The 24602-nt window shown below is 35.0% G+C and overlaps 1 long non-coding RNA gene across 1 annotated transcript in view; it reads left to right on the top strand.

The window, feature by feature from the left end:
• LOC127491733 (uncharacterized) overlaps positions 1–21289 on the top strand; it is a 37394-nt gene extending 16105 nt beyond the window's left edge. The window contains exon 2 of the long non-coding RNA XR_011387206.1: positions 6695–21289. This is a non-coding gene — a long non-coding RNA (uncharacterized lncRNA). The remainder of the gene's footprint in view (positions 1–6694) is intronic.
• Positions 21290–24602: the final 3313 nt, after the last annotated feature.

Raw genomic sequence — 24602 nt, 5'->3', positions numbered from 1 at the left:
ACCTTCACAAACATTGATTCTTTGTTTAGTTTAAAGCTTTGATTAAAATACAAATAAAGAAAAGTCTTTTAGTTTCTTTTGAATAAATTTCATGGAATTTAATGAGGTATTATTTAAGATCCAATAGCATCTGCTTTCAATTCCTTTCAAGTAATTTCTTACAAAATTGGCCTTAAAGCCATATAGTCTTTTTATATATATTTATGATATGTGTAGAGTACATATGTGTTATTTATTCTTTAGCTAAGTGTGGAAAACTTAAAAACATTAACTTCTTGGCAGTGAAGGGCTCCTATGTTTTATTCCACTAGATGTCAGCATTGCACTGTGAACATGCATGCTCTTGGGTTAACAATTACTAAGTTACTGCTTCTTCATAAACATGATTTTATTTATGTCTTTCAAAGGATGGTGATGTGGAATGCAGTTTTAATGATGTAATTATCTTGTGCTTTGTAATGATGATTATCTACCCATTTATTTAACCTATTCAAATTAATGTTAGCAGCTTAATGTAGTTAAGCTTTGGTCCTAATCTCCATCAAGGGAATAGAAAAAGGAAGCAATCACACACAGAAATAACATTAATGAGTATGTTTCCTGCATCTGTATTTTGGATTTTCAGTCAGTGGCTTTTTTTCTTCAGTAGATTATAAAAGACATTTGGCTAGTGGGGAAGATCAAAAGTATAACATTTCCACCTTTATTATCTAGTTTATAAATATGCTTTAAAGGATATGAGCAATAATAGACTAAGTTGGTGTCATTGGGACTGATAAGATTTCTTGTTAAGAGGATGTGTTAGGTAATTCACAAACTAGATATTTTTAACTTATTCTTTTCCTGTCTGATTACTCAATGTAGCATCATTGGCTTTGGGTTGACCTTTATTCATTGGAATATCAGCTTCACCACAGATAAAAAAAATTGAATTATATTTTCATAGGCCAGAAATAGCAGTGTGTTTATGAGAGTTTTATATTTTCCTCTGCTTTCTTTAGTATGTAAAAAAATTCACCATTTTGGTTAATATAACTCTTACCATATTTTAAAGGAAAAAAATTACATAGTGAAATATTTCCAAAATAATAATGTGTGAAATTCATTGAAGTGTTCAGTTTTGGATAATTTTTTAATGTGGTTAACATTTTTTTTTGGACAGGCAGAGTTAGACAGTGAGAGAGAGAGAGAGAGAGAGAGAGAGAGAGAAATCTTCCTTTTCTGTTGGTTCACCCCCCAAATGGCCGCTATGGCCGGTGCTCTGTGCCGATCCAAAGCCAGGAGCCAGGTGCTTCCTCCTGGTCTCCCATGTGAGTGCAGGGCCCAAGCACTTCCTCCATTGCCTTCCTGGGCCACAGCAGAGAGCTGGACTGGAAGAGGAGCAACTGAGACAGAATCCAGCGCTCCAACCAGGACTAGAACCCGGGGTGCTGGTGCTGCAGGTGGAGGATTAGCCAAGTGAGCCGCGGTGCCGGCCTGTGGTTAACATTTTAATAAGTTCTCGGTCACAAGAAACAAAGATATGCTCACTGGTAGGGTATTATGAATATTATTAGATATATTAATCTTATTCATTAGTGGTTTTCAGTTATAATTTTGTAATTTCCTTTTTTTTTAACTCAAAATTCACAGGAAAATTCCACTTCCCAGGCCATTTTTCCATAATAAAAATTCTCATAATATTGATCAATATACTCACATTATTAATCAATTATATAATCATCTAATATTAAGTAATCCAAATACAGAAATTTTGGAATGTTGAATTATTCCATACTGTGTAGGGAAAGAATATAGGGAAATACATACACTGAAATCTCTAAAGAATCTCCCAGGTTTTTAAAAACATCCCTTATTTTCTTAAAAATATTTATTCATTTGAAAATTACAGACAGAGAAGGAGAGACAGAGAGAGATTTCCCATCCACTGGTTCACTCCCCAAATGGCCACAACAGCCAGGTCTGGTCCAAGCCAAAGCCAGGTGCCAAGTACTACATCTGGGTCTGTCACACGGGTGGCACAGGCATAAGCACTGAGCCATCTTCTGCTGCTTTCTCAGACACTTTAAAAGGGATCTGTATTGGAAGTGGAAGAGTGGACACTCAAATCAGTGTTTGTATTTGATGCTAGTGTCTCAGGTCCCAGCTTAACCCACTGTGCCACAATGGTGGTCCTAGCAAACAACCTTTAACATTTTAGTCTAAAGAAATTTTGTATGATACATCTCTAAAATGAGAATATGTGTTTACGAGTAAACACAATAAACATACACATATATACATATATTAAATGCAAAAATATAATAAATATGTCCATTTTTATTATATATTATTTATTAACAGTGTCAGGAATATAGATATGCAATAACTATTTGTTAAACCAATGAGTTAAAGACATAAATAGATTTACTTATAGATTTAGTAAGACTTGGCCACTGTGGAAGCTGAAATTTGAGCAATTGAGAAGATTCTATTATTTTTAAAGTTTAAAAGAGTTAGTGATGGCATTCATTATTAGTTGGGATGCCAAAGAAGAGGTACAATTTATGTGGGAGAGATAAGTTCAGATTTTTGCATTATGAGACAATGTAGCAGACAGCTACCCTCATGTCTGATGTTTGAGCTGGAGATAGAAAAATACAATGACATGGTTAGAGATGTGGAGTGATCAACTGGGCAGAGTTTGGCCAGTGAGAAAAAATTTAGAGAGAGAAAAAAAAAAAAAAGGCTAAGAGCAGTTACCTTGCAGGAGAATAACATTTTAGGAATGCAGTGAAATTAAGTTCTGGAAAACAGGCCAGGAAGGAAGGAATAAACTAGACATAGAGAGTAGTGAATTTCAAGAAAAATGGAGTGATTGCCAGAATCAAATTCCACAAAGAAGGCCAAGCATATGAACAGTATATTATGAACTTGCCAGTTAGAAAATTGGTGATGACTCCTTCATGTGCTGGCTCAGTGGAGTTCTTTGAAAGTGAATTGCTATTCACAGTATGACTGAAGACCAAGTAGGAGGTGAGGAAATGAAGACAGTGAATACAGACTATGGCTATACTCATATTTTCATGGAATGTGTGTATTGAAAGAAAGAGAACAGATGATCATGGAAACTCGAGATTTGCTAAAGCCAGCTTCCCCAAGGTTGGGATTTTTGGGGAGACATTGTGGATCAGTAGACTTCATACTGAGATGTGTGCACTTCTGGAGATCAAGCAAGACTTTAGCAAGCACATAGGCTTGGTTTAATTTTAGCAAAGTCAATGTCCAGATCTTCAACTTCCATAACATTCTTTTCTAGTATTAATAAATCTGAGAACTTTGGTTAACATATCATTATTGTCCTCTTTCCCCACTTTTTTCATCTGCACTTTTATCACTTTATAAAACAAATTCATGTATCACATTTAATCTGATATTCATCATCTCAGGATACAAATCATGAGGATGTCAAATAAAGGAAAATTTGTATTGTTGATAAGAAAGGTAATATCTGTAATGACTCAGAAATATCTCCTTTGAAAGTCAGGAGATTTCTAATTCTTTGGTTTCAAAACAATTGAAGGAACTGATTGATCACCAAGAAATGTTTGGTAATAGATCCCTACATGATTTTTGGCATGTAACTTGAAAGAATTTCAATAAATTGAATTTTATTGCTAATACCAAAACTTCGATTTCCATCTGCTTTCATCACACATTGTTATGTAAACGTTTTTTCTCACTGTTTATAAAACAAAATATTAAGTTCATTGCTTTCTACTATAAAAATTTATGCATTGTTACATAAAGTAATTTAAAAAACAGAATACAAAGAATCCCAGAGACCACAAAGGAAAAGATTGGGGAAGAGAACATTGATAGTGTTGAAGGAATTCAGTGGTATGGGGATGAAACCATATGAAAGGAAAGATCACTAAGATCAATGGATTTTGGCTGAAGTGGGTAAACAGTATCATAACAAGAATAATATCTACAGGTGATGTCAGGTAGCTGTCTAATGAGGCCAACTATCTGTGGGTCTAGATTTCTTTCAGGATTCATGACTTTTTAAAATACCCTCAAGACAATAATTGCTTTGATTGGAGGGATCCTGAAGTCAGCACATCAAGCAGTAGAAGGAAACTCAGTGCATCTGAGAAAATTCTCCTCTGTGGATTGAGAGGTTGACACTTTTCTTGGATGCTGTTTTCTCAGTTCTTAGTATCCTGCTTAGCACAAGGTGTTCAAGTATTTTCCATTGAGTGAGTTGGCATTGATTGGAGATAGCCAAGACTCCTTACTCTTCTTTTACTGGAACTACTTTGGCCATTTTCTTACAAGATTTCTTTATTTATTTGAAAGGTAGAATGATACAGAGAAAGGGTAGGGCAGGGAGAGAGAGAGAGAGAAAGAGAAGAGAGAGAGCGAGCTTCTGCCCTCTGGTTCAATCCTCAGATTACCACAGTGGCCAAGGTGGGGCGATGCAAAGCCAGGAGCCAGGAATTTCATCCAGGTATCCATGTGGATGGCAAACACTTGATTCATCTTCTACTGCTTTCTCCTGCCTGTTAGCAGTGAGCTGGGTCAGAGGTTAAATATCCAGAACATGAACTAATGCCCATATAAGATGCTGGCATTGCAGGTAGTGGCTTTACCTAGTATGCTACAACACCGACCCCATTTTTAATATAAAACCTGTTTTCATTCATATATTCTGTGTTGATATTACATAGAGAACAGAAATTGGGCCTGATTAAATATTTGTGTTTATATAATTAGTTTGAAACTTCTCTTCCAAACAAATCTCATATCCTGTTTATTAGTTTTTTTTAAAAAAAATAAGTGTTACATATTGCAAAAAAATTTACTTCAACTAATACATATTAAATTCTATACACCAGAATTAAAAGATTTGTTTTGGCAATGTCTATAAATGAAAAGAGGATTTTTGTGTTTGGATGACATCAGAACAATAATAGACTAAGTATTTTTTTTTTTTTTTTTGACAGGCAGAGTGGACAGTGAGAGAGAGAGACAGAGAGAAAGGTCTTCCTTTGCCGTTGGTTCACCCTCCAATGATTTATTTATTTGAAAGGCAGAGTTACAGAGAGATAGAGAGAGATTTTTCATTTGCTGTTTCACTCCCTGGATGGCCACAATGGCTAGAACAGGGCCAGTCCAAAGCCAGGAGCCAGGAACTTCCTCTGGGTTACTCATATGGATGCAGGGGCCCAAGTTCTTGGATCATCTTCCACTGCTTTTCCAAGAGCACTCGCATGGAGCTCGATTGGAAGTGGAGCAGCTGAGACTTGAACTGGTGCCTATATATGATGCATTGTAGGCAGTGGATTTACCTGCTCTGCTTCAGTGCTGGCCCCTAGACTATAAGTATTAATCCAACTTGTTACATGGGGTTGAAAATGACAGATTTAGTTTTTAATAGATCAGAGTGATCATGTAAAATAAAACAACAATATTCAATTGACATTGGAAAAATGGGCATGACTTTAAAGTTAAGAACTATTTTTAGGTGAAAGTCTTGATATTTTTCTATTCATTAAAATATTATAATTAGCAGCTAATTTTATCAGGGACTGTGAAGTTGTAATTCATAGAAATCCAACTCTAACAAGCTTTAACTAAAAGTGAAACTTTATTGGCCCATGCAATGGGAGAACCAAGTGTACAAGTTGATTTAACATACTGGATACAAGGGATAAAATAATATAATCAAGACCACCCTCTTTCTTCCTCTCTTGGCCTGGTTTTCTTGTGTTGTATTTATTTCTAGGCAAACTTTTTCCACTTGGTGGTCAAGAGAGCTTCAAGAGTCCAAGCTTGTTTGCTACTTAATTGATTTTAAACTCTGAAGGAGACAACGTGTCTTTTTTTCCTATAGCTTTAACAAAAAAATTTGGGTGGGCCAGTATTGGCCATGTGTCTAGTCATGAAATATTCATGATGATCAGCATAAAAAAAGACTGAGTGAACATAACTGGTTTCTTTGTATAAGAAAGGTTGGTATCTTAGTTCATTTATGCTGCTATAACAAAATACCACAAACTAGGAATTTATGAACACTATAAATTTATTTGTCAAGATTCCAGAGACCAGGAAATACAAAATCAAGGCAGATATAGGTTTTTTCTCTTCAGAGGACTGCTGTCTCTGCTTGCAACATGGTATCTTGTTACTGCATCTTCCAGAGGGGAGCAATGCTGTCTTCTCGTATGGCATCTGGAGGGAAGGAAAAAACAGTACTATCTTCAACATTGTGCCCTTATACAAAGATGCTCACTCCATTCATAAATGCTGAATCCTCATGACTTAAGACTTTCAGAGTCTACACCTCTTTATGCTCCTTCATTGGGGATTAAGTTTCAACACGAATTTTGAAGGGGATATCATTCAGACCACAGCAGTTGATGACAAAGACATCCCTGTCTAAAACATATCAGTTAAAAACCTTCATAAGTGGTTTTATTGGCAGACAAAGTAACATAAACTCTAAAATGTTTTCACATTATATTTGTGTTAATTAATCACATTATAAAAACTGATACATCATGTAACAAAAGAAATTTAATGCCCAGTGGTCAAGTAAGACTATGAATATTCTAGAGGTAAGTGAGCTATTCATGCAGTGTAGGTGGTTCATCTTCTTAATAATCAAGATTAAGGGTTCTTTTCATTTTATTGTTTCCTTCTTCTCTAGTGTTGAAGCTAGCAGATTGGCAGCAGACCATTGGAATGAGCAAAGAAGAGAAAAGTAATGTCCACTTAAGGAAATGATCTAGAAATTGCTCACATTACTTCCCTTCATATGCCAGTGTCCAGAAAATAGACATGTGGCTATTCATTGTGTCAAGAATGGCTGAAAAAAATATACTTATCTGAGAACTCATGCATTGACATAAATTCAGTAGAATTTGGTTACTTAAAGTCAGAATGTTTCTCTGCAACACTTGTAATTTTTAGGTGCATAAACATTTAGAATGGATTTTGAAATTTATTTTTAGTATGTAAACATTGCTAAGATGTATGCTTATAAAGCAAAATGGAAAAGGAAATTTTTATATTAAAAAAAGTTGCTATATTAAACATTTAGTACATTTTAAAGTTCTTCCCACATTATGATAATGTTGCGGGATGCTTTAATTTTTGGCATTATTATGCATACTTTAGAAACATTCACATTTATGAAAAATTTTATTTATGAAAGAATGGATATTGAAGCTATAAAAAGAATTATAAATAATTTGGTTTTGTACTTCTGATGTCATTGGATATTATATTCTAAAACATAGGATTCACTGTTTTGCCTTTGTAAAGAATTATTATAATATTGATTGTGAAAGGATAGATCAAAAATTCAAGTCAAATGGAATTGCAAGGTTGCATCTTTTTCTAATGCTAAAAAGTTAACTGAGCTGAAAAAAAGTCTAATTTAATGTTACCCGTTTGCCAAAAAAAAAAAAAAAAAAAAAAAAAAAAAAAAAAAAAAAAAGAAAGAAAAAGATGCCTGGTTTGGATTTTATCCAGGAAGACATCTGTTTGCCTGGAACTAATAATAGTACAACCCTAATGATGTGCCAAACAAGTATTTTAATAGAAATGCTTTGTTTTGAGAGGTTAAGTTTGGTTACTCAGCAGAACTGCTATGTTTATAAGGGTATTATGTTTAAGTCTTCTACTAGGGAAGCTTGGGAAACTTGGTGAAAGTTGCTTCACATTTTTAAGATAAAGCTAGAATAATGGGGGCACACTTAGCCTCCAAATGGCCTTTCAAGCTTAATTACATTTAGAGAATGGTTGCACTGTAGTACCAAATAATTACTCAAGTTTCATAATAGATATTGGAGATGTCCCGGTGTTTCAAAAGGTACATATATTCATTCAAATGTCATGTCTACAGACTGTTTCCCAAAATCTATCCAAAATAAAAATTTTACTTGTTTTATTTTAGTCCCATTGCTTCTCACTCTTAGTATACTTTTTGTCTAAATTTTCAGTACATATGGATAAAGTGAAGAAGAAATACTTAAATATATGATCAATGAATTTAAACATCTGGATATTATAAAATACAATAAATGATTGAATTTTTGATTTTATTCAAACTCACAACTGTTTTTAATTAGCATGTTAGTAACTGTAAAAAAAATACAGCCATATGAACAAAACCAAAAGGGGTAACGTCATAGGGAAGTAATTTATAAGCCTTTTAGGCTTGTTGCCTAGTTTTATTGATTGCTCTGTTTAATTCATTGTGTCAACACTGCTTTCATTTAAACATTGAGCCAATAGCTTACTCATTAAGAAATCGTTTCTACAGTTTTATCCAGTATGATCCTAGCTGTTAATTCAGAGGCATCATCTAAATCCAAAATGAGAAGCTCAAGTATCTCATTCAACAGGACTAAGTACTGAACCTTCAAGAGTGTAAAAACAAATTTAGTATTTGATGTTTTAGTTTCTTGAGCTAGAGTATTGATGATATAGTTGAATAAGTGTAAAGAAACAAACACCTGGGGCAGGCATTGTGGTGCAGCAGGTTAAGCTGTCTCCTGTTATGCTAGCATCCCTATGATGCCAGTTTGAGTGTTGGTTGCACCAGTTCTGATCAAGCTCCCTAGTAATGTGTGTGGGAAATCAGTAGAAGATGGCTCAAGTGCTTGTGCCTCTGCCACCCGCATGAGAGACCTAGATGGAATTCCAAGCTCCTAGATTTACCCTTACTCAGCCTGGGCAGATGCAGTCATTTGGGGAGGGAACCAGCAGATGGAAGATATCTCTCTGTTTCTCTCTGTGGCTCTTCCTTTCAAATAAATAAATCTTAAAAAAGAAACTATCACCCTAAAATTGAGATTTTTTTCTATATAAGACATTCTATACAAGGAAATTGTATATTATTAACATTTTCTGAAAGTTTTTATACTGAAATATGACTATTGTATATATTAGATAACAGTTTTATATTAATTAGCCACTTTTAAGGCACATGAGATTTTGACTGCTGAGTACAGAGAGCATAGCCAGAAGGACATTTTCTGGCCAACTGTTAGCTCCACATGTTGCCACTGACTCTGAGAAACAAATTTTGGAGAACACAAATGCTAAAATTATTGCAGGGATCTTTTGGCGCAACTGGACTTTTTTTTTTTTTTTTAATGAACTAGCCTTTACAGAAATGAGTTTCTATACTTCAACTACAGTTTTTAAAAATGATTTAATTTTAGATCCCAGATGGAGTTTCAGAAAACCTATAATAAGGGACTCAAAGAGGAATATCAGTTGAAAGGAGTGTAACATATCCTCCTGGTTACCTTTGTAAGAGAAATCTAAATTTGTTTATCTGAGTATAATATACAGGTTATAAAAGTATGTTTGTACAGTCAATGAATTTTGAGATATTTGTACAGTTGTTAACTTCTAACATAATCAAGACAGATCATTTTCATTATCTGAAAGATCTTTTTTATGTCAGTTTTTAGTCTATTCTCTTCCTCTGTTCTCAGCCTCTGCACACCACGAAACTTATTTCTGTCCCTGTAATTTTCATTTTTAGAGTATCTTAAGTGAACTATACAGTGTGTAGTCTTCGAGTCTTGCTTCTTTCACTTGGCATGCTTTTGGGATTAATCCATGCAATATGCATATATTACTGATTTTGAAAAGCAGATATACACCCATACACACAAAGAAGTATTAGTCGTTATCTCTTTTTTTTCCTGTTATGCATTCTCCTTTAGTGATAATGAAATTTGAAATTTATCTGAGCAGATTTGAAAGTGACCTGAGCCAATCATGGCAATAATTGTTTTTCTTAGGTAAGTACTCCGTATCCAAAAATTCTTTATCCTCAGGAATGGCCATGTGATTATTCAGATGAATGAGAATAATGGGGAACTGTGTTGGCAAACCTTTAGGAAAAATGTCTCTCTCCCTTATAAAAAGGAGGAGTGAACACAAGTTTGCCATACTTTTATTTGCTCTCTCTTCATTCCATATTTCTGCCATTAGAGAAGTAATATCTGAAGCTATGGCAGGCTTATTAAAGCATGAATAAAGTTCCAAGAAGACTGCAGAAAATCTAAGAATTTTGTAATCACTAACTTATCAACATACCTTAAAACTGTCCACTTTCAGGTTTCTTATTATGTGTGATCATTGAAAGCATTTTTTAAAATATAAGTTACTTTTTGAAGTTATTTGTAGTTGATGGCATTTCTTCCAGAGAAAATGTCATCCAGTCTAGAAGCCAGTCCAGACTAAAATTAAGGTCAGTTTTAGAAGTCTGACTGCCATAATTAGAAAATATCTAGAGCTTCTTTCTCTGTGTTTTAGTATTATTTCATAATAAATTTATAAAATAATTTCCAGCCAGCGCCGCGGCTCACTTGGCTAGTCCTCCGCCTGTGGCACCAGCACCCTGGGTTCTAGTCCTGGTTGGGGCGCTGGATTCTGTCCCTGTTGCTCCTCTTCCAGTCCAGCTCTCTGCTGTGGCCCGGGAAGGCAGTGGAGGATGGCCCAAGTGCTTGGACCCTGAACCCGCATGGGACACCAGGAGGAAGCACCTGGCTCCTGGCTTTGGATCAGTGCAGCGCGCTGGCCAGAGCAAGCATTTGGAGGGTGAACCAAGGGAAGGAAGACCTTTCTCTCTTCTCTCTCTCTCACTATCTAACTCTGCCTGTCAAAAAAAAAAAAAAAAATAATTTCCACAATCCCCTTATCTATCTTTCCCTATTATTAACATCTTATATTAGTGTGATATATTTGTTTCAAATTCATATTGAAAGTTTAAATTTTTAATTATTTTTAGCACCCAAATATGAAGGAGAACAGTTTGTATTTTTCTTTCTGTGTCTGTATTATTTCACTTAATTGATGTCCTCCTCTTTGCTGCAAATGATGGAATTTCATTATTTTTATGGCAGAATAGTATACATATGCCACATTTTCTTTCTTTTTTAAAAAGGATTTTATTTATTTGAAAGGCAGAGTTAGAGAGAGGGAGAGAGACCATGTGCACGTGTGCGCGAGGGGGTGCTTCATTCACTGGTTCTCCCCCAAAATGGCCACAATGGCAAGGGCTAGACTAGGCCAAAGATAGAAGCCAGGAGCTTCATCCAGGTCTCTGACATGAGTGCAGGGGCCCAGGCACTTAGGCCATATTCTTCTGCTTTCCCAAGTGCGTTAGCAGGGAGTTAGAACAGAAACGGAGCAATCGGGATTGAACCAGTGCCCATATGGGATGCCAGCCTGCTATGCCACAAAGTCAGCTCCTACCACACTTTTTTTTATCCATTCATCAGTAGAGTCACTTTGGTTGATTCCATATCTTGTTTGTTATGAACAGTGCCATGTTATACATAGTGGAACAGGTGTCTCTTTGTGCTATGATTTCATGTCTTTTGGATATAAACCCTATAGTGGGGCAATTCTATTTCTAGTTTGTTAAAGAAATTTCCATTCTGTTTTCCAGAATGGCTGTACTAATTTACATTTCCACTAACAATGTGTCAGAGTTCCCCTGAATAGACAATTTTCAAAAGAAATACAATGTCTACAACTACTTTCTATAGTAAGTTCATGTTGTATTTGAAATGAGTTAGTACATAAGCATTTTTGTGGAAAATTCCAATCTATCATTTTGCATAAATGGTTAATATTTCTACCTCTTTAGGATTTGCTTTTGAGATTCTTACTAGGCTTGCTCCAGAATTTTCTGGACTGGTTTCAGATCTGTGAAAAAGATATTGTTTACTGATTAAGGTATTGTATTTCTCTTCTAGAGTCAACTTTAATAATGATTTTCCTATTATTTTAAATAAAGAGTAGAGAATTAATACAAACATGAAATGAATCTTAATCAGAAGGGGTTGATCATATAATGATTATGGTTTCACAATGGTTAATATAAATTGCTCAGTGGATATATTTTATTGTATTAGGTTAGCAATACAAGAGTAAAAATTTAAAGAATAGGCTATATAATTTACTTTGTGGGACTGAGAAAACATAAGTAAATGTTTTTAAAATAATATAAAAATTTTATGAAAGTTGCTTTTGTACGTAGAGCCACATTTTTATCTTCTTTCCAATGTATGCTATTATTATCTACTATTAACTACTTGCCTGAAAGTTATTCTAAACCAAGGTCCTTGTAACTTTGCAGCCCTGAATAGGAAATCCTGTGCTTAAAGAATTGTTCTCTCCACCATTAATGTAGGAATGTGCCCACTGGGAATAGCCTAAAAGGATAATTGGCCCTGAAAAAATATTAGAATAAGATAATATAAAACTATGAAATGTTTTTGTTAATAAAACATTTTATCCTTATTATTTAGACAAAAGATAATTTTAGAGTTAAGTCTGTTTTATGTCAAATTCTTTTGCAAAGAGGCCAGAGTTTTTGACTGAGGAAGTGCTAATAATCAACTATGATCCAAAAATAAACTTGAAAGATATTAGAAATGAATTATTCTTTTGCATTTTAGATATTCCACAAATTATTTCTTGAATTAATGCTAAGAACAAGAAAATAGGTTGGGATAAGGTTGAATAATAAACCGCATATCTTTTTCAGCATTGCATAATTTAGTTCTGCAAATGTTAATATGTATAGATAAGAAATAATTTTGCTTATTTGTAGCCCTTAGCCCAATGACTTTGCTTTTTTTACAGTAACAGATGAAACATTCATTCTTGTGAATGCTTCTGCAAGTTCTATGTTCATTTGACGAAATAAGGCTACTAGATTACTAGAGAAGTGTAGTGAATTTGTTACTTTGGATTATTGAAGGGATCTTTGAATTTCTCTTGAATTGTAAATCTGAATAGAAGAGGTCTTAGACATCTATGTATGTTTCAAGTGTCCTGATTTATCCTTCTGTTATGTATTTTTCTTTGAGTTGAAGGTAAGGGGTGAAGTTACAAATAAAGTACCAGGGATTGTCCATAATTTGTGGTCCATATCATCTACACTACAGTCCACAGGAGAGTGTCATATGTGTAAACCACCATCTGCTATGATTGCATAGAGTTTGAAAAACACTGATATACATACATATATATATAAATTGCATTACACATTTGATAAAAATCAGTGATTAAAGAAGTGAAATAGTTTGCTTACTATATAAAATAGCCATTTAGGGGCATTGAGTTGAATAAAGAAGTCTTTGAGTAGAAATAAATACACTTGGGATACAGCCCTATAGGTGCCATCCATATTTTGCAAATGGATGCACATTAATCTCTGTAATTATGGTCAGTAACGTATAGAGAACATGCAATTTATAGATTCAGCACACTATCAGAGACAGGTTCTCTTACTCTAGTGAATTTAGCATGCTTATATCTCTGGCCTCTCAATACTGATTGTGGCCAGCAATTATTTAAATCATCAGAGGTGAATTAACCTAAAGTTAACCATGCCTTTGTTTTTCATAGTTCAAATAACGTGAATGATAAGCCAATCATAGAGAAGGAAGAAGTGATTATGATTGTAGAGTTGGAATGCAGCTATGTTGAGCCAGAGTGATTCTGTGTGTACACAGAAAGAAACAAAGAAAATGCTATCATAATTTACACATATGGAGCACTTACCACATACCACAGGCATTATTCTAAGCACTTTACACCTTCTGTGGTCACAAAGCTTTATTAGAAAAGAACTATTTTGATCCACACTTTTCAGATGGTAAAATGAGGCTTAGAGTATATGGAAAAAGAAATTAAAGGATAAATTTGTTTTGGTACAAAAATCTTGACACTTACACATGATTTTTTCATAAGACATACTTTTCATGTGTGGAGGAACAGGATGTTGCATGGATCACCTGACTCAGGGCCCATATTCCTAAGCAGTGAGAAAAGCAGAGATATGTAGAGCAGCCTATTTATAATAGTTTTTCAGTTTTTAAGTCTGGTTTTCCATGAATGCTGTGTGTTCTTTATACTTTTGGGATCTATTATATTAAAACTGTACCTTCTCACCTCCCTTCCACCCTCCCCTCCTTTTTTTTTTTCACATGAACTAACTTCATTCCTTAAACAAAAAAATTTTGCTGGATATTTGGAAATCAGGTCCTGAGGGTAGAAACTGAAGACAGGCTATTGGAGCTATTTACACAGTATGTGAGATACCATACACAGAAGTATTTTAACAAAGGTTTTTCTAGATATAGGTAAGAAATGGAGATTTCAGAAATAATGCAGAGTTGAAGACATTGAGGCTCTGGAAGTAATGATCATGTTGAAATTCTAGATATTCTGAGAATTGTTGTGTGCTTAATTTAGGATCAAAATTTTTACACTGTCCTTTAATTCCAAAATAGGAAATATAATGAAGTTTCTGTTTTAGGTGCTTGCAAAAACAGAAACAAGAACCAAAAGATTGTACCATTATTTGATGCTTGTAAGATGATCAAAATATGTTGAGAACTGTGCATTACCTCGTGGTGTAGAGAGAACTGCTTGATCTGAGTAATTCCCTTTAAGAGAAAATGAAAAAGTGGATACAAATGCTGTTCCAGAGGATTCTTTGAATTATATTATATGATCAAACAAGATTATTTTTGTTATGCAATCATAGTACTTATTTTTACCCTCTTAAGTAAGTACTTGACATAGTATTAACTAATTATTTACTATAAGCACAATATTTTACAATAGATTTCTAGAACTTTTTCATATTGCATGGCTTGTATTTTATATCTGTCTAACAGCAAATCCTCATGTGCCCCTGAAAAAAACCATTTTACTTTCTGCTTTGTTGCATTTGGCTACTTTAGATACTTTAGATGATCAGTGGGAATCATGGAATATTTCTTCTGTGACATGTTTGTTTCATTTAGTATAATGTTCTCAAGGTTCATCTATGTTGACACACATAACAGATTTCCCTTTTTATGGCTTAGCAATACTCAATTGTACGCATATGCCATTTACTTATTCTAATAGATAAAATTTTACATATTTGTCATGTATAAATTACTTTGAAATATGTATACATTGTGGAATGGCTAAATGTAGGTAATCTTTTTAAAAAGATTTATTATTTATTTGAAAGGCAGAATTACAGAGAGAGAGAGAGAAAGAGAGAGATATTGATTCCATCTACTGGTTCATTCCCCATATAGCTGTAGCAACCAGGGTGGGCCAGGCCCAAGACAGAAGCCAGGAACTTCATCCAGTCTCCCTTGTGGGTGCAGGGGCCCAAAGACTTGAGCCATATTCTGCTGCTTTCCTGGGTGCATTAGCAGGGAGCTGGATCAGAAGTGGAGTAGCTGGGACTTGGAATAGCACCTATATAGGATGCTTAACTTGTTACACCACAACAACAGCCCCTAAATGTGTACAACTGACATATATTACACCACATATTTATTTTTTTTGCAAGAATTCTTAAAATTTACTCTCAGCAATGATAAAGGATACAACATTTTTAAAACAGTAGTCATCATGTTGTACAATAGATCACTTGCACTTATCCCTTCTACAGATTTTGTAGTCAGTTCAACATTTCTCCTTGACTGGAATACTTGTTAACAACCATTGTACTCTTTACTTACATACGTTCAGTTTTTTAGATTCCATGTATAAGTGAGATCATAAAGTATTTGTCTTTCTATGCCTGGATTATTACACTTAATATAGCATTCTCCAGGTTCAATCATGTTATTGCAAATGACAGCATCTTTTCTCTTTTAAGGCTGAATATTATTTCATTGTGTGTATATACCACATTTTCTTTATTTATTTATCTTTCAGTGAACACTTAGGGTGATTCTGTATCTTTGTGAATAATGCTACAATGAACAGGAGGATTGCAGACATCTTTTTGATATTCCGGTTTCATATTTGAATATGTACTCAGAGCTAGAATTGCTGGGTTATATGGTACTTCTATTTTAAATATTTTTTTAAAAATCATATTATTTTTTAAAAAAATAATTTTATCAATTCACATTCCTACCAACATGTACGAGTGTTCCCTTTTATCCACATAGTCGCAATCCTTTCATTTTTTATAAAATAGCCATTCTAATAGTTGTGAGATGATGCATCATAGTAGCTTTTATTTGCATTTCTCTGATGATTCATTAATGATGTTGATCATTTTTTTGTATACCTATTGGTCATTTGTGTATCATCTTTGTGTAATGTCCCTCAGGTTCCTCGCTCATTTTAAAGTTGATGTATTTATTTTCTTAGTATTGAGTTGTTTGGGCTCCTTGTATATTTTGGATAGCTCCTCCTTATCAGATTCAGATTTGCACTGCTTTGGCTACTCAGGGTTTTGTATGTTCCCACACATTATAGGATTTTTTTTTCCTACTTATTTGAAAAATGTCATTGAAATTTTACTAGAGATTTCACTGAATATGTGGGCCAGTTTGAGTAGTATGGATATTTTAACAATATTATTTCTTCTAATCAATCCATGAACATAGGATATTTTCCAAATTATTTGTGTCTTCAATTTCTTTCATCGATGTTTTATGGTTTTTAGTGTACATACCTTTCAATTTAATTTAATTTAATTTGAGAATTAATTTGTTTTTAATTTTAAGAACAAATTTAACTAAATTTGTTCTTATTTTTGTGGCTGTTGTAAATGAGATTAAAAAATTCTCTAAAGTTGTATAAAATGCTACCAGTTTTTTTCATGTTGATTCAATATTCTGTTTACTGAATTAATCTATTAGTTGTAACAGGACTTTTTTTTTTTTTTACATATGTGGAATCTTTAGGGCTTTCTATACATGAGGGCATGACACATGCAAACAAGGATAATTTAACTTCTTTTTCATCTTATACAATGTGGATACGTTTTATTTCTTTCTTTCACCTAATTACTCTACCTAGGAATTCCTGTGCTCTGACAAATAGAAGGAGCTAGAGATTAGGCATTCTTGTTTTTTCCTGATCTTAGAGGGAAATATTTTAAATTTTCACCATTGTGTGTAACATTAGCTTGGATGGCTTTTGTTGTATTGAAGTACTTTCTTTCCATATCTGATTTATTGAGTTTTTTTTTCAGTGAAAGAATGTTGGGTTTATCAAATACTTTTTCTAATCTTTTGAGATGATCACATGGTTTTTGTTCCTTCTGTTAATATGGTATATATTTTTGCATATATACCATATATGGATTTGCATATGTTGAACCATTCTGGCATTCCTGTGATCAATCTGACTAGATTTTTGGTGCTTGATCCTTTTAAAGTACTATTAAATTCAATTTATCAGTATTTTATAGAAGGTGTATGCATCCATCTTAACTAGGAATCTTGGCCTATGATTTTTTGTTGTCTTTGTCTAGCTTTGGTGTCAGGGTAATGCTGGCTCCATTAAATGGTTAAAAGCATTCCCTCCTCATTTTAAAAAGAGTTTGAGAAGATACTAGTTCTTCTTTACATCTTTAATAGAATTCAGATGTGAAGCCATCTGGTTCTGGGCCTTTCTTTGATGGAAGAAATTTTATTGCTGATTTAATCTCTTCACTTGTTACTAGTTTGCTGAGATTTTTTATTTCTTTATGATTCAGTCTTGGTAGGTTATAGATATAGTCATTCATCCATTTTTTCTAGGTTATACAGTTTGCTGATATATTGTGATTCCCAGTAGTCTCTCATGCTCCATTGTATTTTTCAGGAATCAGTTATATTATCTCCTCTTGGATTTCTGATTTTATTTAAGTTTTTTCTGTTTGTTTTCTTAGCCTACCTGAAGATTGTTTATCTTTAAGCAAAAGATAAACATTTCTTGGCCTACCTGAAGATTGTTTATCTTTAAGCAAAAGATAAAATTTGTTTATCTTTTAAAAAAGAACTCTTTATTAAGTTTTTGTATTGTTTTTCTGGTTCCTTTCATTTCTACTTTGATCTTTATTAGTTTCTTCCTTTGGGTAACTTTGAGCTTTTTTTTCTTGTTCCTTGAGATATAGAAGTAGGTTGCTTATTTATGATGTTTCTTTTTTATGATGTGAGCCTTTACTGCTATAAACTTCCCTCTTAAAACTGTTTTTGCTGTCTCTCATAATTTCTAGTACACAGGGTTTCCATTTTCATTTGTATGGAAATTTTTTTAATTTCCCCACTGACCCTTTGGTTGTTCAGCAGCATGTTGTTTAATTTTCTTTTTTTCTTTTTTTGCTTCTTAAGATATGTTTCTTTATTTGAAAGGCATGGTGATAAAGATGGGGACATGCAGATACACACACACATGCACAGACACAAACATATACACAGACACAAACACACATGAGATATGGGAGATCTTCTGTCTACGGATTAACTTCCTAGATAGCCACAACAGCCAAGGCTAGGCCAGGCTAGTCAGGAGCCTAGAACTCCATCCGAGTCTCCCACATGGTATTGGAACCTAAATAATTGGCTATTATTTGCTGCTTTCCAGGTACATTAGCAGGAAGTTGATTTGGAGGTGCAGTAGCTGGGATATGGGTGTTCCAAGCAGTAGCTTCACATGTTGTACCACAATGCTCACCCCATGTTAATTTTCATGCATTTGTGAATCCTTCTGTGATTGATTTCTAGTTTCATACCATTTTGATGGGAAAAGATACTTGATACTGAAATTATTTCAATCTTCTTAAATTAGTTCTGTAGTGGCTGTGTTAGTATTAGACCACTACACTAAGGTACCTGACATAAGTTATTTATGAAAGAAAGAGGATTATTTTGGCTCATGATTCTGGAGGTTCAGTATTAAGATCAGTCAGCACCATTGAATGTTAGGTGTCTGGTAAGGGTGACAGATGGCAATGGTAGGGTATTTGTGGAGGAATCATCACATGGGGAGCCAGAAAAGCAGAGAGAGGCAGGGCCCCACTCAGGCTTTATAACCAACCCTCTCATAGAAAGGGATACCTGCCTTCCAAGGGCATGTCTCCAGTGACCTAAGGAACTCCCTTTAGGCCTACCTCCTAAGTACCATAATTGGATTGAGTTTCTACCATCTTAGTACCATTAACTTATGGCTTTTTAAAAAATAATTATTTGTGTATTTGAGAGGGAGAGAGAAAGAGAGAAAATACTCCCATATGCTAATTTGGCCCCTAAATGCCTACAACACTGAGATTGGGCCCAGGCCAAAATGAGGAGCAAGGAACACAATTTTCACCTCCTGTTTATGTGGTAGGAACCCAGATACTATCACCTGCAACCTCACAGGGACAATAATGGCAGGAAGCTGGAATGTGGAAACGAAGCTTGGAATTGAACCTACATGCTCTGTTAAGGCATGCAGACAGAAATCTTAACAACGAGGCCAGATACCTGCCCCAGACGTTAAGGTTCAGGAGAAAAATCATGTCTAAACCATAGCAGTAGCCAAATAAATAATCTATTTTTTAAAAAGATTTATTTATTTATTTGAAAGGCAGAGTTACACAGAGAGGCAAAGAGAGAGAGAGGTCTTCCATCTGCTGTTTCACTCCCCAGTTGGCCACAAGGCTGGAGCTGCGCTAATCTGAAGCCAGGAGCCAGGAGCCTCCTCTGGGTCTCCCACATGGGTGCAGGGCCCCATGGACTTGGGCCATCTTATACTGCTTTCCCAGGCTATGGCAGAAAGCTGGATTGGAAGTAGAGCAGCTGGGATTTGAACCGGCACCCATATGGGATGCTGGCACTGCAGGCAGCGGCTTTACCCATTATGCCACAGTGCAGGCCCCCAATAATCTATCTTGGAGAATGTTTTTTATGTACTTGAGAAGTGTAGATAGTCTGCTAATGTTTGATGGAGTGGTTTGTATATGTTATTTGGTTCACTTGCACTAAAATGTGGTTCAAGTCTGAAATTTGCTTGTTGAATTTTTTTTTGTCTGGATGATCTATTCATTGCTGAAACCTGGGTGTTAAAGTCCCCTACCGTTATTGTATTATGATCTCTCTCTCTATATATATATATAGTTTATATATTTGGTGTTGTGATGTTAGACGCACAGGTAGTTGTACTTATAATTGTTATATCCTTTGATGGTTTGATCTCTTTATCATTATATAATGATCATCTTTTAAAATGACAAAATCTATTTTAGTTACTTCTGTTCTCTTCTGTTTTCCATTTGTGTAGAATATCTTTCCTTCTATTCACATTCAGTGTATGTGTACAAATGTGAGTGAGTTTATTGCAGGTAGCATACAGTTGCAACATTTTGTTTATCTGTTCAACTGTCAATAGACATTCAGATTATTTATACTCTGGCTGTTGAAATAATGTTGTAATGAATATGGAGATGCAAATATCTTTTAAAGATTCAAATTTCAATTTGTTTGGAGTAATAAATATTTATAAGTGGGATATTTGAATTATAACAGGATGGCACTTGTATAAAGTCTGACACATAGATAAATGGAACACAATAGAGAGCCCAGAAATTAATCCAAGTCCATATAGTCAACTAATTTTTGACAAAGGTACCTAGAACATACGTTGGAGAAAGGATAGTCTTGTCAATAAATGGTACTGGCAAAACTGGCTGAACATATGTAGAAGAATGAAATTATCCCCCACCTCTCATCATATACAAATATCAACTCTAGGTGGATCAATGATCTAAATATGATACCTGAAGCCATCAAGATGCTGGGAGAAAACACAGCAGAAATGCTTCAAGATGTTGGTGTATGTGATGATTTCTTGGACAAGAGTCCAAAAACAAGGCAACAAATATAACACTAGACAAATGGGATTATATTAAGCTCAGAAGCTTTAGCACAGCAGAAGAAACAATACATAGAATGAAAAAACATGACAGAATGAGAAACTATTTGGAAGCTATTTATCTGACAAGGAATGAATATCCAGACTATTCAAAAAAGTAAACAGTAACAAAATGCAGTTAAGAAATGGGAAAAGGAACTAAATAGATAGTTCTTAAAGGAAGAAATACAAATGGCTAGAAAATATATGAAAAAATGTTCAACAGCCTCTTCAACAAATGGTGCTGGGAAAACTGGATGTCCACATGTTGAAGCAAGACCCCTACCTTACACCTTATACAAAAATCTACTTGACATGGATCAAAGAACTAGAGATGCGCCACGACACCATGAAACTAATTGAGAGCATAGGGGAAACTCTTCAAGATATTGGAACAGGTGAAGAATTCCTGGAGAAGACCCCAGGGGTATGGGTAATCAAAGATAAAATAAACAAATGGGATTACGTCAAATTGAAGAGTTTCTTTACAGCAAAGGAAATAGGAAACTGAAGAGGCAACCAACAGAATGGGAGACGTTATTCGCAAACTACACAACAGACAAAGGATTAACAACTAGAATCTATAAAATGATCAAAAAACACCACAGAATCAAAACAACCCAATAAAAAATGGGCCAAGGACCTTAACAGACATTTTTCAAAAGAGGAAATCCAAATGGCCAACAGACACATGAAAAAATGCTCAGGATCCCTAGCCATCAGGGAAATGCAGATCAAAACCACAATGAGGTTTCACCTCACTCCAGTTAGATTGGCTTACATACAGAAATCAACTAACAACAGATGCTGGCAAGGATGTGGGGAAAAAGGGACACTAATCCACTGTTGGTGGGAATGCAAACTGGTAAAGCCACTATGGAAGTCAGTTTGGAGAGTCCTCAGAAACCTGAATATACCACTACCACAGGACCCAGCCATCCCACTCATTGGAATTTACCCAAATGGAATTAAAGGGAAGAAAAAAAGAGCCATTTGCACCTCAATATTTGTTGCAGCTCAATTCACAATAGCTAGGACATGGAATCAACCTAAATGTCCATCAATGGATGACTGGATAAAGAAACTATGGGATATGTACTCTATGGAACACTTATACAGCAGTAAAAAACAAGAAATCCGGGCATTTACAACAAAATGGAAGAAGCTGGAAAACATCATGCTGAGTGAAATAAGCCAGTCCAAAAGGGACAAATATCATTTGTTCTCTCTGATTGATGGCAACTAAACGAGCATCTAAAATGATACCCATTGAAGTGAAATGGGCACTATGAGAGACAATGACATGATCAGCCCTTATCTAGACTGTTGAGGAACAACTTACTATTTTATTCCTTTTAGTATTTTTGTTGTTGTTGCTCTGTTTGTTCTACATAAGACCACTGGTTGAACTCTGTAATCAATGCACAGTCATTCTTAGGTGTTTAACAGAAAATTGATCTCTGTTAAACATAGGAGTGGGAATAAGTGAGGGAGGAGATATATAGGTCGGCACATACTCACTCGGACTTACTCCAATAGTGGAACTAGAAATGTGCCAGGGGATTTCAGCTCAATCTTACCAAGGAGGCAGGTACAAATGTCAGTGTACTTGGTAAAGTGATAAGTATAAATACACAACCGATCAAAAAGATAGGGTAAGTGCCGAAGAGATTTCACAAATAAGACCAGTGTAAGCAAACAATCAAGGATAGAATTAAAAGGGAGAGAATGATCCTGCAGGGGAAGCAGGACACACAGCAGACTCGTAGAATGGCAAATGCCCAAAACAGCACTCCTGCCTCAGAATCAACCCTTGGGACATTCGGATCTGGCTAAAAGGTCCATGAGAGTCTCACAGGCATGTGAGCCATGACACGGTGGCGAAAAACAATCTAAATGAAAGATCCTGGTGAACAAGACCCCAGCAGAAGGAACAGGCCATCAAGGAGGGAGGCGCCTTTCTCTGAAGGGAGGAAGGAACCTCCACTGTGATATGGCCTTGACTAAACAAGTTCAGAGTCGGCGAACACAAGGGGCTTTCATAGCCTAGACAGCTCATAGCAAGAGTCTCGGGTGATTGCTGATGTCATAAATAAGAGTGCCAATTGTTAAATCAACAACGGGAGTCACTGAGTACAGGCTCCCAACGTGGGATCTCTGTCCTTAATGTGTTTTACTATGAAACTTAAAAACAACACTACTAGTCGAACAATGCCCTACACCTTGTGCGATAGTGTGAGTGCAGCCTGTTGAAATCCTTGCTTAGTGTGTACTAAGTTGATCTTCTGTATATGAAGGTGATTGAAAATGAAACTTGATGAAGGGCGGGATGGAAGAGGGAGTGGGAGAGGGGAGGGCCGCGGGAGGGAGGGAGGTTGGGGGGGGCCACAACAATACAAAAGTTGCACTTTGTAAATTCACATTTATTAAATATAAATAAAAGTAAAAAAAAAAGAAAAAATGTTCAGTATCACTAGCCATCAGTGAAATGCAAATCAAAACCACAAGATGTCACTTCACCCCTGTTGAAATAGTTATTATCAGAAAGTAAGAAATGCTGTTGAGGATGTGAAGAAAGGGAAACTTTTCCACACTGTTGGTTGGAACATAAATTAGTGCAGATGCTGTAGAAAACAATGGAGATTTCTCAAAAAAACTAGAAATATAATTGCTATATAGTCTAGCAATCCCCTACTGGGCAAATACCCAAAAGATATGAAATCAGCATATCACAGAGATACCTTGTTCCACCATATTTATTGCAGCTCTGTTCAAAATAGCAAAGATCGACACTAACTAAGGTGTCCATCATTAGATAAATGGATAAAGAAAACAATATATAAGAATATTATTCATGGTTTAAAAAGAATGATATCCTGTCATTTACAGTAAAATAGGTAGAACTCAAGTACATCATGTTGTGTGAAATAAACCAAGCATGAAAGACAAATGTAACACATTGTTTCTCACATGTGGGAGCTAAAAAGAAGAGGCCAAAAAAAAGAAAAAAGAAAAAGAAAAACCTAAATCAAACAAGGAGTTCTAATTTTAATTTTTTCTCTGGAATTTTGAGAAATAAAGTATTTTACAGCAGCTGCACCATTTCCCATTCTTTCTTGCTTAAAAGGGTTATTTTTTTCTACATCCTTTTCAACACTTGTATTTTCTTCATTTTGATAATGGTGGTTGTATCAAGTGTGATGTGACATGTGACATGTGATTAAGTGTGATGTGACATTATGACTTTTATTTACATATTTTTATTTCTCTGGTAGCATCTTTTCATATACTGTTGGCTATTTGTATACAGTTGGAGAAATATATTTTCAAGTGTTTTTTAAAATTTATTTTATTTAATTGAAAGGCAGAGAAAAATAAAGAGAGAGAGATCTCCCATCTACTGGTTCACTCTCCAAATGCTTGCAACAGTCAGGCTTGGGCCAAGCTTAAACAAGAAACCAGGAACTCACGTGGGTGGCCAGTCCCTGACTCCTTGCTGCCTCCCATGACACAGATTATCAAGAAGTGGAGCAGTTAGGACTCAAACCAGCACTCTGTTACAGGATTCCGGCATCATAGGCAGAGGCCTAATTTGTACCACAGTGCCTGCTAAATCACATTATTATTTATTGTTTTAGTTTTGACAGTGTATTCTTCATATATTTAAGTGTCCTGAGCCTGGATGTATATATATTTATAATTGTTATAGCTTTCTTGGGGGTTGATCCTGTTATAATTGTATAATATCTTTCTTTGTCTTTTGTGAGTTTTTGATCTAAAGCCTATTTTGTCTGAAATAAGTATGGCAACTCCTGTTCATTTTTTTTTTCTCGTTACCATTTGCCTGAAATATATTTTCATCCTTTTGCTTTCATTATATGAATGTCTTT

The sequence above is a fragment of the Oryctolagus cuniculus genome, chromosome 3, assembly GCF_964237555.1.
Source record: "Oryctolagus cuniculus chromosome 3, mOryCun1.1, whole genome shotgun sequence".
Taxonomy (NCBI): Eukaryota; Metazoa; Chordata; class Mammalia; order Lagomorpha; family Leporidae; genus Oryctolagus; species Oryctolagus cuniculus.
Note: the sequence above shows the minus strand (reverse complement) of the source record. Positions and strands in the feature narration are given on the sequence as shown.